Source organism: Thamnophis sirtalis, unplaced genomic scaffold (genome assembly GCF_051295495.1).
Source record: "Thamnophis sirtalis isolate CommonGarterSnake01/CBP01778 unplaced genomic scaffold, rThaSir2_p1.2 scaffold_3, whole genome shotgun sequence".
NCBI lineage: Eukaryota > Metazoa > Chordata > Lepidosauria > Squamata > Natricidae > Thamnophis > Thamnophis sirtalis.
The window spans coordinates 35,296,148-35,309,259 of record NW_028261383.1 but is presented as its reverse complement, the minus strand read 5'-3'; the positions used below and the strand labels follow the sequence as shown (position 1 = coordinate 35,309,259).

The window sequence follows — 13,112 nt, the reverse complement described above, 5'->3', positions numbered from 1 at the left end:
TTTGCATATATTTAATCCCTGGAAGACATTCACGAGGGAGAAAGCACTAAGACAGACTTCTCACCTGCAAATAGAAAGGCTAAAGGAAATGATGTACCTCCTTGAACAGGATTGTACAAAAGTTTGCAATTTCATGACACTGAATGTTTATACATCCTTTGACCCCAGAAAACCTATACTAAGCCTGGCTTGCTTCTCCCACCATTCACTGAATAAAGATAAAGGTTCCCCTCGCACATATGTGCTAGTCGTTCCCGACTCTAGGGGGGCGGTGCTCATCTCCGTTTCTAAGCCAAAGAGCCAGCGCTGTACGAAGACGTCTCCGTGGTCATGTGACCAGCATGATTAAACGCCGAAGGTGCACAGAACGCTGTTACCTTCCCACCAAAGGTGGCCCCTATTTTTTCCACTTGCATTTTTACATGCTTTCGAACTGCTAGGTGGGCAGAAGCTGGGACAACTAACGGGAGCTCACTCCGTTACGCGGCGCTAGGGATTCGAACCGCTGAACTGCCGACCTTTCTGATTGACAAGCTTAGGGTCTTAGCCACTGAGCCACCGCGTCCCTTCTTCACTGAATAAAACCGCACAACTAGTCTTTTACACATTAATCCGTAAACGTGGTTTAGACTGGCTGGATTTGCGGGAAACCACCAAGTTCAAAGCAACAAAGCACATGGCACTGATGATGTTACTTAGTTTGGGTAATGAAACGTCTGCAAGAAAACAACCGAGCTCAGGGAGCACCAAGGACGCCTCCTTTCAACCCCGAAAACTAGAAATAATTCTTCCCACTCGGTAGGAAGAAACCATTTTGTAACTTACTTGTAATGCGTAAATCTAGAAACAACCCGCAACACTCCGCATTCCACAACCTGCCGTATGTCTCACGATAATTTTATTAACGTGTCTAGTCCTCTACAGGTTTCCCAAACTTATATATAGCTGGGGACTATTTTGTTCTTCAGTCCCAGGGGGGGGAGGGGGGGAATGACAATGGGCTTCATAGCGTTCCTTCAAAACTTGCTCCTCTTTGCATCTGCAGAAGTGAAAGGAGAGCAAGTATTGACAGATAGGAAATCCCACCCTCCTTTAGAGGCCCCCAGGCAGTGTGGGACTGAATTGTGATGGATTATGAAACCTGTGCTCCCCTTCGCAACTCTGTACAACAAGTCTACTTTCTGTAAGACTTTGCTGGAAAACAGTCTGGTCTCCAGGCAATCTCGAAATACTCACAGGCAAATCAGGATTTCTGATAAACACCCCCTATCATTAGGAAGCATCCTGTAATTATTACGAAAGGCAAAGCAAGGAGAAAGGTTGCACACATTCCAGAGACTACAAGACCTTTGGTTGAAGCAGGAGAGAAAAGGTCTCCAGGCAAAGTGGGAAACCTAAAAGTGGCAAAGCCTCGTAGAGTTGAAGGATGAGGCACCCCGAACAGGAATTTAAGGCTCAGCATCACATGAAGAAGTGCTCGTGAGAGAGCCAAGGAGTGGCACTAACAGACAATAAGAAATGACCTCAAAGCTCTTATCATCCATTGCAATATTCACAGGAGCTACAAACAGATGGGGGAAAGATTTCACACTGGTTTCTAACAAGGGTGAACAGTGCAGAGGTGGGTTGCTGAGCCAAGGTGGCGCAGTGGTTAAATGCAGCACTGCAGGCTACTGCTAGATCAGCAGTTCAGCGGTTCAAATCTCACCGGCTCAGGGTTGACTCAGCCTTCCATCCTTCCGAGGTGGGTAAAATGAGGACCCAGATTGTTGGGGGCAATATGCTGACTCTCTGTAAACCGCTTAGAGAGGGCTGAAAGCCCTATGAAGCGGTATATAAGTCTACTGCTATTGCTCCCGGTTTGGCCAGTATCAGGCGAACCGGCAGTAGCGGTGGCGGGAGGCTCCGCCCACCCACTTCTGCGCAGAAGTGTCGCTCACGCGCATGAGCGAACACACGCGAACAAGCGAACCGGCAGTAATAAAAATTGGAAACCCACCACTGGAACAGTGGTTAGAATGCAGTATTGCAGACTAATTTTGATGACTGCTAGCAGTTCGATTCTCACCGGCTCAAGGTTGACTCAGCCTTCCATCCTTCCGGTCGGTAAAATGAGGACCCAGATTGTTTGGAGGGCAATAGGCTGACTCTGTAAATCACTTAGAGAGGGCTGTAAAGCACTGTAAAGCGGTATATAACTCTAAACGCTATTGCTAAGTGAGTTTTGTACCATTTTGCGACCTTTCTAGCCGCACTGTTAAATGCTTCACTGCAGTTGTTAAGTTACATGAATCTGGCTTCCTCATTGACTTTGCTTGTTAGAAGGTTGCAAAAAGTGGCCATATGACTCCGGGATTCTGCAACCATCATAAATGTGAACCAGTTGCCAAACATCTGTATTTTACATATTTGTATTTTGACCATGGGGATGTTATAATGGATCATAAGTGTGAAAAGCAGTCACAAGTCACTTTTTACAGTGACGTCGTAACTTCAAACGGCCCCTATGTAAATGGTTGCAAGTCGAGGACTATACCGGTAATTTCCCACCCATCACATGCAAACAGCAACTTTTGGAGACATTCTAAGGGTCAAATTCAACTGGAAGACAAACCCGAATAGGTTCGTACAGCATGAGAACACTTAAGCAAAGCTCATTATGCCTTAGCACGACGTGTGAGTGCAAAACTGTGATTCAGAGATCTCCAGATGGGACTGGTCAGCATGGCTAATAGGATGAAGTCAAGCACATGTGAAGAGCTCCAGTTTGGCAAAAGCCATGGCTATTATTTAGCAGGAAATCTTTTTCTCGAGGAAACAAACACATTTCATTGTGAGTGTGATCTGGCAGAGGCTGACAGGTATTAAAATAGGCTGCTTACCCTTTACTCCCCAATTAGATGCTAAAAAATAAATCTTCCTCTTCCTCCCGCTGTCCAGATGCTTCTCTCCCCTCTTAGAAGTGAAAGAAACAAGCTGTCCTAGGAATAACTTTCTGCTAGATAAACAAACAACTTGGTTCTACCTCTTGTGTGCTGCAGACTAAACAGTCCTGAAATTCTAATTTCTACTTTATATAGACACCCGCTCAGATGCTTTTGATCACGTTTTCTTGGCCTCTCGTTTTCTAAACTCCGCTTTCGGTTCTAGCAGCTCTCTCCCGCTTTGGTCATGTTTCAACAATACAAACAGAGAAAAGCCTTAAAGAGCACAAAAACATACAGCAGCCTTTTTAGACCACACGTGCCATGATTTATTCCAACCATCAGGCTCACTGTAGCAATGGTTTTTTTTTTTTAATGGCTCCATTTTGGATCCTTTCCACACCCACTGCTGTAGTCCTCGGCTCACAAACACAACTGAGCCAAAACATTTCCATGGCTAAGCAGATCAGTTGTTAAGTGAGTTTTGTCTCCTTTTACGACCGTTTTTAACAAATTATTAAGCAACTTTCTGCAGTTGTTAAGTGAATCATGCGGTCATTAAGCAAATCTGGCTTCCCCCATTGATTTTGCATGTCAGAATCTGCTTGGGAAAATTACTCTTGGTGATCACACAAACCCAGAACAGTAAAACTGTCATAAACACTTGCCACATGCCACGGCCCCGAATTTAGATCATGATGAGGCTGCTGCAATGGTCATAAGTGTGTGAAAACTGGTCGTAAGTCACTTTTTTTCAGCACCACTGTAGTTACTAAATGAACGGTTCTTAAGTCAAAAACTACCTGTACAATGTCCAAGTTAAAAGGATCCCAAATGAAATCTGATTGTATTTAAACATTTATTTGCAACCAAAAGCTTTAGTAAAATACATGTAACTCTACAGCACTCATATCAGTTCAATATACAGGTGAAACTCGAAAAATTAGAATATCGTGCAGAAGTTCATTTCTTTCAGTAATGCAACTTAAAAGGTGAAACTAATATATAAGACTCATTACATGCAAAGCAAGATAGTTCAAGCCATGATTTGTCATAATTGTGATGATTATGGTGTACAGCTCATCAAAACCCCAAATCCACCGTCTCAGAAAATTAGAATTTTACGTGCAATCAATAAAACAAGGAGTGTTCATAGAACAATATCGGACCTCTGAAAAGTATAAGCATGCATATGTACTCAGTACTTGGTTTGGGCCCCTTTTGCAGCAATTACTGCCTCAATGTGGCGTGGCATGGAAGCTATTAGCCTGTGGCACTGCTGAGGTATTGTGGAAGACCAGGATGCTTCAATAGCGGCCTTCAGCTCTTTTGCATTGTTCGGTCTCATGTCTCTCATCTTTCTCTTGGCAATGCCCCATAGATTCTCTATGGGGTTCAAGTCAGTCCAGTTTGCTGGCCAATCAAGCACAGTAATCTCACAGTCATTGAACCAGTTTTTGGTACTTTTGGCAAAAGTTGCTCTCATCAGAAAAGAGGACTTTGGACCACGGAGCAACAGGACTTTGGACCACTTCATTAAGACCAGGGTCAATGCAGCCGTCTACCAGGAGATTTTGGAGCACTTCATGCTTCCTTCCACAGATGAGTTTTATGGAGATGCTGACTTCATTTTCCAGCTGTCCACACTGCCAAAATCATCAAAACCTGGTTCAATGACTGTTGGATTACTGTGCTTGATTGGCCAGCAAACTCGCCTGACCTGAACCCCATAGAGAATCCTTGTTTTATTGATTGCATGTAATATTCTAATTTTCTGAGACGGTGGATTTGGGGTTTTCATGAGCTGTACGCCATAATCATCACAATTATGACAAATCACGGCTTGAACTATCTTGCTTTGCATGCAATGAGTCTTATCTCATATATTAGTTTCACCTTTTAAGTTGCATTACTGAAATAAATGAACTTTTGCACGATATTCTAATTTTTCGAGTTTCACCTGTAATATGTCCTTTAATATTAACAGGACTATTTGTCAGGATGTGCTTTCGTAACTTCCATGCAGCCATTGCAAACAATGCAACTTAAATGAAATCTGTCTGAAATCACACAACATGCCTAACTAGGACCTAATTGCTATTTAATCAGACAGGGACCAACTTAGTCACGGCTCCTTAATGCTGGAGCTGGTAAGCACAATCCTGTAAAATACACACACACACACACACACACACACACACACACTTCCACTAGTCCTGCCTGGCATCCCATAAGCCAGTGATGGCAAATGTTTCGGCACCAAGTGCCCTAACCAAAATGTGCACGTGTGCAGGCATGCATGCTGGAACCCGAAACTCAAAAACCAGCTGGCCGATGTGCATGTGCGTGCCAGCCACCTGGTCTTTCGGTTTCTGGTGTGCGCATGCAAGCCGGCCACCTGGTCTTCGGGTTTCCGGCACTGCAGCACCCATGAAGATCAGCTGGCTGGCATGCATGTGCACATCAGAAACCAAAAGAGCAGTTGGTGACAGCGCGCATGCCCGTAGAGAGGATTCTGCGTGCCACTTCTGGCACGCATGCCATAGGTTTACCATCACGGCCATCAGCCATGCCATAAAGAATGCATTACATCAGGTGTGTCTAGTAGGCCATTGGCTATTCAAGCACACCTGGACAAGATTTGGGCACTGCAATAAATCAGTAAATTGGGAGGGATACATATTCTGTGGCTGCCCAGCCCTGGCATCCACACTCTTTTGAGCCACACTGGTTCTTTCCTTCATAAATCCAAGTCAACAGGTGTAGAACAAGAAGCAATGGGTGGAAACTAATCAAGGAGAGAAGCAACCTAGAGCTGAGGAGAAATTTCCTGACAGTTAGAACAATTAATCAGTGGAACAGCTTGTCTCCAGAAGTTGTGAATGCCCCAACACTGGAAGTCTTTAAGAAGAAGATGTTGGATAGCCATTTGTCTGAAATGGTATAAGGCTTTCTGCCTAGGCAGGGGGTTGGACTAGAAGACCTCCAAGGTCCCTTCCAACTCTACTATAGTAAATTGTAAATAGATTGGGCAGAAAGAGAGGAGCTGGCCCAAAATCTCTCAGAAAAATTCTGAAGGTAAACTAGAACTTGGATCTTCCAAGGGCCAGTCCAAGATCTGAACCATTACACTTCACCGGCAGTGAAGTGTCTTTTTCCCCTTGGCCAAGTTACTTTATAAAGAACCAAGGCAGAAATAACCTTTTTCAGCAAAGGCAACAACCTGTGTTAGCTTGGCCATTAAAACGATTAAATGCAGATGCATCCTGTCCAGCTTCCTCCCCGTCTCTTTACGGAAGTAGGAAAAGACCTAATCGACAGTTGCTTCAATGTCTTTGCAACTGTAATATAACTCTACCGTTTGCTTAGACCAATTGTTTTCCCCGGATTCAAGATGTTGAAATGAAGTGGCAGACAGGGTTTCCTGCTTTTTAAAAGAGATACAGTTTAAAAAAAAATCCCTTTTCTGTTTTCCTTCCTAGAAGAGCAAAAGTCTGGGCTGCCAGACAATTTACTAATATTGTGGGGTTTTTTAACCATTTTATTTTTCAGATTATACCTAATTATTTTAGAGTCAATTGTTACAATTATAATCTGTAAAATGTATTATATTTGCAGGCTGGGGGATTCTGGAAGTTGTTGGTCTTAAAATTGCCAAGTTTGAAAAAAAATTGATTTACACAAAAGCATCTGGCACAAAGTCTTCCTGGGGCAAACAAAGATGAAGATGAAGAAGAGGAGGAAGAGGAGGAGGAAGACTCTCAGATCTGTGTCATCCATCCCCTTGGTTTTTAGTCTCTATTTAAGTCTCATTGATTTTAATTATTTTTATATTTATCTTTTTATCATTTTGTAAATTGCCTGGAGGAGTGATATGGGCGGCATATAAATTTAATAAATAAATAAATAAAATAAATAAATGAGGGCAGTTTGCTTTATGCAGATGCTGCCATCACCTACATATTTCATCATTGCCCTTTGTTATTTGAAGGACTTTCTTTTCCCAGTTACATATATCCAACTCACCAGAGCAGGGAGGCATATTATGAGTCTCTTTTCTTAAGTAGGTCTGTCTGCCAGGACCAAGAAGGGCCTACTCTATGGTGGCTCCCTCCCTTCCTTTGCAACCTCATCCCCAGTGGTGAAATCTAATTTTGTTTGCCCACCAGTTCTGTGGGGGTGGCTTGGTGGGGAGGGTCATGTGACTGGGTGGGCATGGCCAACTTTTTTTCACTTTTTAATGCATTTTTTTCCTGCCTATTCGCCCGAACTGGCAGGAAACAAATGCTTTAAAAAGCGGGGGGGCGGGGGGAAGCTTCCCACGATCACGCAAATCAGGTGTTAGCCACGCAATTGTTGGAAGCTTTTTCCCCCCCACTTTTTAAAGCATTTTTCCCTGTCGGTTCGGCGAATAGGCAGGAAAAAAATGCTTTAAAAAGCAGAGAGGGGGGAGCTTCCGATGATCACGCGACTCACAGCTGAGCTGCACAATCCTCGGAAGCTTTTTTTTTATTACCAGTTTGCAGAACCAGGGACAATCGCCCCTACCAGTTCAAGTGAACCGGGCCGAACTGGGAGGATTTCACCCCTGCTCATCCCCACAGAGATACGATTGGCCCACACTGAACATTCTTTTGGCAGGCCCTGATGATTTTGCCAGCAAGCCTAGAAACACTAGTGTGATACAGAGTCCATCAACTGGTTTGTTTGGTTGTTGTTGTTGTTGTTGTGTGTGTGTGTGTGTGTGTGTGTATGTGTGTGTGTGTAGGGGTAATGGGTTTTGTATCTGGGGTTTTATTTCATGAATGGAATTGGGCAGCCTTATAAATTTTCTAAATAAATGAATAATATGAAAGAAGCCACAAGATCCAACATATAATACATGTCTGAAAAAGAGCTTCCACAGAGGCATAGCAAGGGACTAGAAAAGGGGTTTCAAACTCGTGGCCCACAGTCCATTTGCACTACATGCTGGCCACACCCATGTCTGGTTTAGAGAAGGAGGGGGAAGTTGTGCTACGTCATGTGACAACGCTGTGACGATGCGAGTTTGACAACCCTGAATCGACAATACTTGCCATGTGCAGGGAAGTTGGACTAGAACAGGGGTGTCAAACTCAAAGCCTGGGGGGCAGATCCGGCCTGTGGAGTGCTTAGATCTGGCCCACTGGGCCACCCTGGAAACAGTGAAGGACCAGCCCACGGTGCCTCTGCCAGCGAAAACGGCACTCAGGAGGGCCGCAGGATGCCCTCACGCACTCCATTTTTGCTGGCAGAGCGTTGCAGGAGACTGTCGCAGCCGAAAAAGGAGCTCAGGAGCCCATTTTCGCTGGCACAAAGTGCTTGGGCCACCACAAGCACCCCTGATATGAGTGAAGTCGAGCTGGCCATGCCCCACCCCCCACCCCTGGCCACGGTCAAACACAACCCTGATGCGGCCTGCAATGAAATTGAGTTTGACACCCCTGGACTAGAAGATCTGCAAGATCCTTTCCAGCCCTATGATTCTATAGCGTATTATGATCTGAATACTGAATTAGTTCATTTGTAGACCATGAGATGCACTGAACTGCCTCATCAGCAATAATGTGACATTCAAGTTAAACTTCATCCACAAAAAAAGATGCCAGCAATATCACCAAATAATTTTCCCTTTCGCAGCATCTTCCATGCAGAAACAAAAGAAAAATTAGTACCTGCCTGCTATAGGTGAGATCTATGCACGGACAAGGGTGGAACGACCACTGGTAAACCGCTTAGAGGGAAAGGCAGAAATCTGTGGAACACCTGTAGTTGAGGCAACCTTGGGGGGAAAATTAACAATCAGGTTACTAACCTATCTACTGCAGTGATTTACTTAACAACTGAGGCAAGAAAGCTTGTAAAATGGGACAAAATTCACTTTACAAATATCTCACTTAACAACAGAAATGTTGGGCTTCAGCTGTGGTCATAAGTCAAGGACTACCTGTTTAGAGGAAGATGTTATTGAGAACTTCTTCCTGTTACTTATGGTCATCTCTGATGGGGGGGGACAAGGAAGGAAGCCATGATGTTCTCTGTGTCTCGATATTATTGTGGACCATGTCATCCTGGCTCCTACTGGATATCTACAGTGATTACCCATTTCCATTTTTTTCTCTTTTCACTGGCCATATTTCATTCATGATTTTGTTTAATGATAAAAATATGCATGACTTTTTTTCTTTTTTTTTACCAAAATTGCAAACTTGAGAAGTCCTCAGTGATTTCTGAGCTTGGTTGTTCTTATGCAGATGTTTCATTATCCAAACTAGGTAACATGCTAGCAATAGCAATAGCAATAGCAATAGCAGTTAGACTTATATACTGCTTCATAGGGCTTTCAGCCCTCTCTAAGCGGTTTACAGAGTCAGCATATTGCCCCCACAGTCTGGGTCCTCATTTCACCCACCTTGGAAGGATGGAAGGCTGAGTCAACCTTGAGCCGGTGAGATTAGAACCGCTGAACTGCAGATAACAGTCAGCTGAAGTGGCCTGCAGTACTGCACCCTAACCACTGCGCCACCTCGGCTCTTAGCATTGATGATGTTACCTAATTTGGGTAATGAAACATCTGCATAAAAACAAACCAACCTCAGAGAGCACCAAGGACCCCCTCATTTCAACTTTGAGCTACTAATGTTCTCCTTTCTCATTTGCAAACCTGTGGAGAAGCAAGCTTATGATCAGGAAAATAGAGAAAAACTATCCTGAAGTAGGCAGTTACATCAATCCTTCCTCTTAGGGGTTACTCCTACTTTTATTTTTAGTTTTGAAATATTTCACGGTTCTTCAATTTTTAGGATAAAGATACCCAATGCAGAGGATAGAGGTATCTTGACTATTGTTAATTGCGAACCCATGCCAACCCATTGGGGCTCCATGGACAATGTTCCTCCAGGCCTTCCTGTCCTCTACCATCCTCTGGAGTCCATTTAATTTCACGCCTACTGCTTTGGTGACTCCATCCAGCCACCTCATTCTCTGTCGTCCCCTTCTTCTTTTGCCCTCAATCTTCCCCAGCATTAGGCTCTTCTCCAGTGAGTCCTTCCTTCTCATTAGGTGGCCAAAGTATTTGAGTCTCATCTTCAGGATCTGGCCTTCTAAAGAGCAGTCGATCTCCTCTAGGACTGACCGGTTTGGCCGCCTTGCAGTCCAAGGGACTCGCAGGAGTCTTCTCCAGCACCAGAGTTCAAAGGCCTCAGTTCTTTGGTGCTCAGCCTTCCTTATGGCCCAACTTTTATAGCCATACATTGCAACTGGGAAAACCATCTTGGCTACCTGCTGACTTTTCTCTAAAATAACTTCACAACAATCAATGAACTGCACCCACTAGTTTTGTACTGGGTAGTGAGAAATCCCCATCCTGAAAGGATTTCTGAGTAGGGGAGCTCAGACTTGATTTGCCAAATTAGAACAGACAGAAGCTAAAAGAGCACGGAAAATCAAACCCTGAAGAACTGCTTAAGAGCGTGAAAACTTCTGATGGGCTTTTAAAAGGAAGGTGAGCAAACTCCATTGTGTCTCAAACCTTTGTCCCTCTCCATCATGGGAGGAGAAAGTGTCTCTTCCCACTCTGGATTCAGAAAAAAAAAGCTTATCTGGGGAAGGATTGGAGAAACAGGACAAAATAGGGATCATGGAAGTAGATGCAGATCAGGAGGCTTCTATTGACTTAACATATTTTTCGGAGTATAAGACGCACCTTTTCCCTCCCAAAAGAGGGTGAAAATCTGGGTGAGTCTTATACACTGAATACATCATTTTTGGCCTCCCAAAACCCTGCCCCCTGTGCAAAAATGGCCATGCATAGCCTTTAGGAAGCTTCCAGAGTGCTCCTGGGGGATGGGGAGGGCACAAATGAGTGATAAACAGGCCATCCTGTTTATCCTGCCCTTGAAGAGCATCCGGCGACTGCAGCTAGTCCAGAACGCGGCCGCGCGAGTGATTGTGGGCGAACCGCGGTGCGCCCACATAACACCCATCCTCCGCGAGCTGCGCTGGCTACCTGTTGATCTCCGGGTGCGCTTCAAGGTGCTATTTACCATCCATAAAGCCCTCCATGGTAGTGGATCTGAGTACTTGAGAGACCGCCTCCTGCCAATTACCTCCCTTCGACCTATTAGATCGCACAGATTAGGCCTCCTCCGAGTTCCATCCGCCAGTCAGTGCTGACTGGCGACTACGCGGAGGAGGGCCTTCTCTGTAGCAGCTCCGACCCTTTGGAACGATCTCCCCGTGGAGATTCGTACCCTCACCACCGTCCAGACCTTCCGCACAGCCCTTAAGATCTGGCTATCCCGTCAGGCCTGGGGATAAGGATTACGCCGCCCCACCCGAATGTTGAATGACTGTTGTGTTTTATTGTTATTATTTTGTTTATTCACGTATTGTGTTATATTGTCTTGCACTCCCCTTCCCATGAATTGTAAGCCGCCCCGAGTCCCCTCAGGGAAAAGGGCGGCCTATAAATAATAAACAATTCAATTCAAAACAATTCAATCCTTTGTTGTTTACCCCCCCCCCTGGCCCCCAGGAACACTCTACAAGTCTTCTAAAGGCTATGCATGCCCTTTTTAAAATAAAAAATAGGCCCATTTTTGCGAAAAACGGGCCGTTTTGGGGAGGTCTGGAGAGTGCAAAACCTTTTTTTAAATTTTGCCTCTTCAAAATCTTGGTGCATCTTATACTCTGAAAAATACGGTGCATTAAATTAATCCGTTGTGCTATTGTATCCTGAGTCTTATTATTTTACCTATATGGTGCGTTTGTGTGTATTCCCGGAAGAGCAGCCGCTGAATAGAGTCTGCGGGATTCATGACATTTTCCTTTTCCTTTCCCACATTGTCTTCAACTCTCAGTTGGTTCCGTGCCTTACTATAATTAAAATGAAAAATACTTCCACCTTCTTCAGTCATCTCACTGTGAAAGGAAATTAGCTTCTTACACATCCGGACCATTTTGCTAAGCTACAAGAAGAGCAAGAAAGTTGAAATTGTGCGGTTTTCCTCTTTCTTTCTCCTGAATAAAAGCCTGGGCGGAAACTAATGCAGGAGAGAAGCAACCTAAGAACTAAGGAGAAATTTCCTGACAGTAAGAACAATTAACCAGTGGAGTGGTTTGCCTCCAGAAATTGTGTGTGTTCCAACACTGGAGGTTTTAAAGAAGAGATTAGACAACCAAATGTGATAGGGTTTTTTCCTGCTTGAGTAGGGGGTTGGACTAGAAGACCTCCGAGGACACTTCCAATTCTGTTATTCTGTAATATCAAGTGAATATCCCCAAGAAGATGCAACAGCAGCAGTTCCACTAGAGGGAACCCAACTGGATGAATCAATTCAATATACCTCCATGCATACACATACAAGCACTCTCTCCATTACAGGCCTACAGATAAGAGACCTAGCATTATTTTCTTATTGAGTCAACATTTCGGACTAGCCCTTGGATGATGGCTGACCTCAGACAAATCATTGAAAGTTACAATGGAACACACACACACACACACACACACACACACACAAATACTTCCGGATTTGAAGTTCTGACAACCCCTCCCTCCCCACCCCCAGGGTCGCATGGTTGCATTTTGGGCCTTTGGCAGCCGGCCCACTTTTATGGCCATTGAAGCATCCTAATGTTTCTTGCTGGAAACTGGTGTTTATTTCCAGTTTCTGGCAAAGAAGACCATTGCAGACAATAGGTTCGCTTAATGACCACAGATAAACTTAATGGCTGCTACAAAGAAATTTGTACATCGGGTCAGTCACAAGATGACCAGTTTAATGACTGGCATGACTTTAATGCTGGGCTCAATTACAGTCCTAAGTTGAGAACTATCTGTGCATAGCATCTAGAGCAGGGGTGTCAATCTCGCGGCCCGCGGGACGGGTGCGTCATGCACAGGCCACGCCCACCCCAGCTCCGCAAATGGGAAGAACGTCACGAAACATCACATGACAGCAACGTGACACGGCGAGTTTGACACCCACAATCTAGAGCAAGGGTGTCAAACTGAAAGTCGAGGGGACAGATCCGAGTCACAGGGTGCTAAGATCTGGCTCACAGGGCCGTCCTGGAAACAGCGAAGGATTGACCATAAGTGCCTCGTCAGCAAAAATGGAGCTCAGGAGGGCTGCCTGCAGCCAGCCCGGGCTCCGTTTTCAG

The 13,112-nt window shown here is 44.7% G+C and overlaps 1 protein-coding gene across 2 annotated transcripts in view; it reads right to left on the bottom strand.

The window, feature by feature from the left end:
* PLXNB1 (plexin B1) overlaps positions 1 to 13,112 on the bottom strand; it is a 202,393-nt gene that overhangs the window by 153,750 nt on the left and 35,531 nt on the right. The window contains exon 3 of one of the 2 annotated variants that reach the window (XM_087708667.1): positions 8,621 to 8,727. The exons of the other annotated variant lie outside the window; for it this stretch is intronic. The gene's annotated coding sequence lies outside the window, so the exon portion shown is untranslated. The remainder of the gene's footprint in view (positions 1 to 8,620; positions 8,728 to 13,112) is intronic. 2 annotated transcript variants of the gene reach the window in all.